The following is a 6,448-nucleotide window of genomic DNA, read 5'->3' as shown; positions in this document are numbered from 1 at the left end:
TTGCAGCCTGATGTCTTTCTCCCAGTTGCGTAATGGAAACGACACAAGGAACAAGCGAGGAGATATTGCTGAGTTTGCGCTGTAAGGCTTTCTCTGTGTTTTCCCCCGTTTGGAAAAACTGAAATGAAACAGCATAACGAAATCCTTTGATTCGCTGAAGCGCCAGAAACACGGCCTGACATGAAGTTCCCCGTGACATAAATTAAAATTTAATTTGTAGCAGACTTTCAGACCTGTCATTCAGTTGTTGTTTGGGAAGTAAATGTAACCAGCAAATATCAGGCTTATAAAGTTTAGACTGGTCCCAGTGTATTGTTTTATCAGCTTTAAGATGGTAGTCACCTTTTAAACTCGTATCCCATAAATGACTCAATAAATCAAAGGGAGCTAATCTGATGTGTCAGTACCCAAACACAGATGCAGAAACTGTTGCATAAATCCTGTAATAAAACAAAACTAGAAAACAGAAACTTGAACAGTGATCCGAACTGCCAACCCGAAATTTGTGGCTTAATTCCAGGGGTGAACCCAGAGGCCTTCCCCCTTTCCGGTTGAATCCAAGATGGGAGGTTTTCCCTGCCACCGAGTGGAGCTGTTAGTTCTGAGATAGTAGGACAGGACATGATATTTCTAGTAAAACCCCCGGAATTGACTTGACATGCTTTCAAATTCATCTGAATAATACAGCGAGCACACAAGCTCCCATCTCACAGAGGAGCTGGTGCAAACCTGCATCAATTAATCAGAGTCATTTAAATCTTTATATGACACACAGCCGCACACAGGAAAAGTGTGCATTTCACACAAAAACAGGAATTCAACTGATAAAAATCCTATTTCGAAAGATGGTGTACATTTTGCTGAGCACAACTGACAGTTACAGGAAAATGCTTATCTCTAAAATGTTGTGTAAAAATTGCAGAAGTGTCATGGAGTAAGCAAGCGCCATTGTACATAAAGATATGTTTTTGTTTGCTGAAACTTGCTAATGTAATGTAAGCTAATGGTCATCCAAGCAAATAATACTGCAGCAAAGCTCTCAAGAGTCATGAAGTTGGCAAGTGCTCATCTTTACAAATGTGCAGTTTTTTTGTTTGTTAACATTAGCTAATGTAAGTCACCTCAAGCTAATTGTCATATAAATGAAGGTATGTTTTAAAACGATATGGGAATAGCAGAATAAATGTTACATAAAGGCTAGCTAGAATTAGGCACCGGTGGACAAGCTAACAATGCAGCACCAAAATAGTAAATGTAATAGTAAAGCAAGTAAAAAGTAATAAAGTAAAAAGTGGTCAAGGTGTCAGAATAATATCGGTTGCACATATGTACAATATCTATCAGAATTTTGCTAAGATTAGCTAAGAATTTGCCACTACAAGCTATTGGACCATTCTTGGGGCAAAATGCTAAAATATAGTGTAATATTCGCACAAATAAAGAAGAACATAGAATAAAGTGATCCAAATGGCTAACCAACGTCAATTACACAACAAGATCCACCTAAAGTCTGCTAACATTAGCCGGTAAAAGCTAGTGGACAAGCTAACATTGTAGCAGCAAAATGACAAAATGCTAAAACATAGCCTAATAGTCAAATTCAGATGTCTGAATGATGTTAGATGCACAACAATATCCATCAAAAGTTCGCTAACACTGGCCACTAAAAGCTTTCTGACAATCTAACATGGTAAGAGTTAAATGCTAAAATATAGTGTAATAGTCAAACAAGTAAAGAGCCATATAGAAATACAGTAGTCACGGTGTCAGAATAATGTCGGTTACATGGCAGCATCTCTCTAAAGTTCTCTGACATAAGCCAAAACGAACCAGTTAAAACTATTAGATAAGCCGACACTGTAGAAGCAAAACCATTGCATATCAAGGTAGCGTGTGTTGTAATCACTCAAGTGGCAAATACAGAATAATTATTGTAACGGTGGCACATATTGAGAAAGTCAGTACACGAGCTTAACGGTGTTGGTCACAAAGGAAGTTTGAGCCATTAGCTTTAGCCATATTAAGCTAACGGTAACACCAACAAGCAAAAAAGGCCGTAAGAGCAGCATTTCTGAGCATATTAGGTTCAGCAGTTGCTAGATGGTAAAGGGCATTGAGAATATATTTCCTGTTGGGCCCTTATATAGTAGTATACTAGTACAAATGTGTACCATGTGAGCACAGCGCTCCACATAGATAATACTATAACTGACTGATTCAGGTTTAAATCTGGTTAATTAAATTCCCAGTACCCAACAGACACCTAAAGTATATGGGTGTTTTATGGCATTTGGTGGTCAGCCAAACCACACTCTGCTTGTTTGGTAATCCAGACCTGGGCATCTGTATTACTTATGAATAAAGCTTCGAGTCAATAATTAGGTACTTCTTCATTCAGCAAATACAAAGTCTCATTTTAAAGCACCACTACCGTATCCAGTCATTCAGTACCGTGGGTATAAACAAACGATAGTTAGCAGTAAATTTAGATGTTGCACTCTTACTCGTTGCCATCCCCTCTACTTGGACCCTACCCTGCATCCCTGATGAAATCAAACAGCAGCACATTTCTGCCTTTCATATTCATATGCACTTCTACCACACTCTTTTTGCCAAAGTGAGATGTTTAATTACAGTTTGGTAGTGAAGTGCGGAGATGACTCAGCAGTTGTCGCCAGACTTTGAAGTTGGGGGAAGAGTGCATTGCAAAAAAATAAAAAATAAATAAGAAATGCTTAAGGGAGCGAGTGCACTGGAGTGGGAATAACATCCCACATCTTCATTAAAGAAGACGCCGGTAATAGATTTTGAGACGGACGGACAAACATTTTTGCTGAAGATGCAGTCGTTGAGAGATTGGACAGCTGTAGATCCCTTAGTGTCACGCTCATAAGGAAGTCCCTCTCCAGTGATATTGTGTCGGTCGTAGAGACATAAAGAGAGTCTCTTGAACAGGACCGTGAACTGGTGGAGGTTTACCCGGCAGGAATAGTCTTGAACTGAAGGCAATGCGGTAGGCAAGCTGAATCTACAATCCCTGAATGTGGGTTTTGCCGGAACTGCCTCCTGCTGCCATCTGGGAGCAAACTAATGTAGGATTAACTTTATTCTTCAGCCAGAAATCCTCTCAGGAGGAAAGTGGCAAAGCAAAACTGCATACTCATAACGCATACATACTTACGTTACGTGTTAATGTGATTAATGGTAATTTATAAGTGCTACTAGACTTAGACTCTTATCCGCCAGTTTTAAGAACTGATTGTATATAAAGTACATTCTAAATAGGTGAACCCTCCATGACATTGGCCATAGGATTCCTGCAGAGCAATTTCGAAGCTCAGTGCGGCGTCTCTGGCCACCGCCATCTTGGATGTGCCTGACTCAGCTTAACTCCTGGCTAATTAAAAAGTAGTCAAAGAAGTGGAGAGAGAGAGAGAGAGTGATGGGTGATGCATATGCAAACAGTTAGCAATCTGCGAGGGCCCCCACTTTTGTACCAGGCTGTAAACATGACATTTTAACGTAGTGGTCTACAGGGATTGATTCATTTTTGTACCCAACCTCAAGTGGTCATTGGAGGAGATACAATATGTGGCACTCCATGTTGGCTTCAGTTTCCATCCCCAGAGGTTGCACATTTGTTTCGAGTCACATTAATGCAGACATTCATGGTTCCCAGAGGATGAATCCCAATAATTTAGTCCCTAGCTTTGGCATCGACCCGATTACTTTTTCTTTGGCGATATGCTTTGGGACCGTTGACAAATATAGAGAAGCACAATTTGTGTTTTCTGTTCAACAAAAGCATCATTATATCTGCACTCACACACATAAAAAATGAGACATTGTCATGAATTCTGCAACCAGGTTGTAAGAAGACAGAATGGCAGAAACTGTACAAAACTGAAAATGATAGCCATGCCCAAACAGAAACAAAAAATAGTGCAGGACTTAAAATGAACCCGATCCCATTGACTTCTACATAACCTTTTCTCTGCTGATAAAGACCATGAGATGTTAAAAGCCAGTAAGTGTTGTGTCTACATTATATTTCAGCCAGAGAACTCAAAAGCTTTCTATGCAGACGCCCCGCTACCGTGACAAACGTTCAGTTATAAAGCCTGTGCCTGCACACGTGAATGAATACGACTGGACATTAGTTGCTACACAGCTGTGACCAACCCAGTCGCTCCAAAGCATACTGTAAGTCAGCGCTCTGCCAGGATTATTCCGTGCTTCATTTCGGTCAGAGGACACGCTGCTGCTGTCAGTGGGACGTAAAAAGCAGTGCTCCGCCTTAGATGGGAGACTTTATTGCCCCATTCATTTTTAAAATCGCAGATAATTTCAAAATTATAAATTCAAGGGTTCATATTTTAAAAATCTCATCCGAATTCGGGGCAGAGATATAATATCCCGTAGCCAGGGGCTTTTCGTTTGAGCGCCGTGACACGTTGTTCACTGATTGCACAGTTTTCTGTCTTGTTCTGGCAAACTGAATTTCCCTCGGGAGACTAAACAGTGTCGAATCATGTTTAGGATTCCATCTGACGGGAGAATGGCATTTATTCAGGCCACGGTTTGCACGAGCAAACTCAATAAGTGAATAGCTGAGTAGACCAAATGACGGAGGGGCACTGGAGTGCGTGTGTGAACACACTTAATCACACATCTAACAGACTGTGATGAACCATTGTACTGAAGACCAGAGGCAGCCAACTACAGCGCGCAGGGGAGGGAGACGGAAGAGAATATGAATGTAAGAGAGTAACGGCCATGATTTATTCAACGATGAAAGGAACCCTGGTATTTTATTTATGACGTCTTTAAATATAGCTCATGTGAATTAAATAAGTGATTGAAAATGGATGCTCCAACCTAGATTCCTGCAAATCCTGCACATCCAGGCAACATGCACACGCTGAGCACGGGCACGTAAACATACAATCACAATACGTCACAAACACAGTCGCACACGCTGACATCTTTATCACCAAGTTTAACACGAGCTTCAAGCTGCAGCGCTGTAACACAAAACTCCTTTTAGATCACAGCTCTGTGTGATTGTGATTTCTAGGGGAAAGAAAATTCATCGAGCATTTGGTCTGGAGGATTTAAACGATTAGAAATAGCAGGTTTGCCAAATGACGTCCACATGTCACCGGGAGAATTGTACCTTCCAGCTCATTGCTCAGTTCGTCACATTAAATCCAGTTCTCTGGTGAGCTGACATGACTCACTGTGAAATTCACAAGGCATTTTTAAAGGTTGTGTGGTTCTGGGAATTACGATCAAAACTATTTCCAATGACAAATGTGAAGCTACAGTAAGGTGAATTTATGAAGGTCTGTGGCTATCGTGCCTTTAGGCAAAGCTAATTTTCTCCTGGCTTTATAGATTCATATTTAAAGCTGCAGTGACTATTATTTTTGGTCACTTGGGGGTAATGGAAACAAGCTGTAAACAGAGTGTTGGAGAACAGTTGAGGTTAATATAAGTCCAATTCATGTTCCTTTTTGTCTTCTTTGTAAAATCAGGGGGCGAGGTGGTTAGCACTGATGCCTCACAGCGAGAAGGTTCGAATCCATGGGCCGGCTAGGCCTTTCTGTGTGGAGTTTGCATGTTCTCCCTGCGTTCTCTCCGGGTACTCCAGCTTCCTCCCACCGTCCAAAGACCTGCTCATTAGGTTAATTTGTGATTCTAAATTGGCCGTAGGTGTGAATGTGAGTGTGAATGGTTGTCTGTCTCTCTGTGTTAGCCCTGCGATAGACTGGCGACCTGTCCAGGGTGTACCCCGCCTCTCGCCCGATGACAGCTGGGATAGGCTCCAGCAGACCCCACGACCCTTAACAGGAATACGTAGTTACAGAAGATGAATGAATAAATGAATGTAAAATCAGGTCCAGCAGCTGATCAGGTCAGTCTGTTCTGATTGAGCTGGTTACATGAGGCATTTTTATTTTGACTGGGCTTTTAATGTGATTATTAGATGCTGGTCAAGTATTATAGTGTCAACAAAATGTGTGTTTTTTTTTTAGAGTTAACTGATAGCTGAATGTTTCCTGAAATCAGGTCTTTGTCGAAACCTGTTATTTTAAAGTTTTATGAAGATAAACACTGCATTGTTTGAAAGTTTCAGATTTAATTTAGAAAAGAAATATCACAGATTTCTAAAAGGAAACAAATGCTTTTTAGTAAGTTCATTATTAGCACTTTTCCATTAAGTTAAATATATCATTGCGAGGGGGCACAATGTAATTCTGAAAGAAATTTAGATTTAATCATCACCGTGCTATTGAAATGTATTGAGTTTGTCTTTTCTGAGTTAGGTTTGGACTTATTTTGAGACTTTCACATACACGGTCTACATTCAGTTAATTTATAAAAAGTGCTGGAGCTTGACCAATATGCATTTCTAACACAGTATGGTCTAATTAATAAAATGTGC

The sequence above is a fragment of the Chelon labrosus genome (genome assembly GCF_963514085.1).
Source record: "Chelon labrosus genome assembly, chromosome: 11".
NCBI lineage: Eukaryota > Metazoa > Chordata > Actinopteri > Mugiliformes > Mugilidae > Chelon > Chelon labrosus.
The sequence above is the reverse complement of the archived record's forward strand: the minus strand, read 5'-3'. Positions refer to the sequence as shown.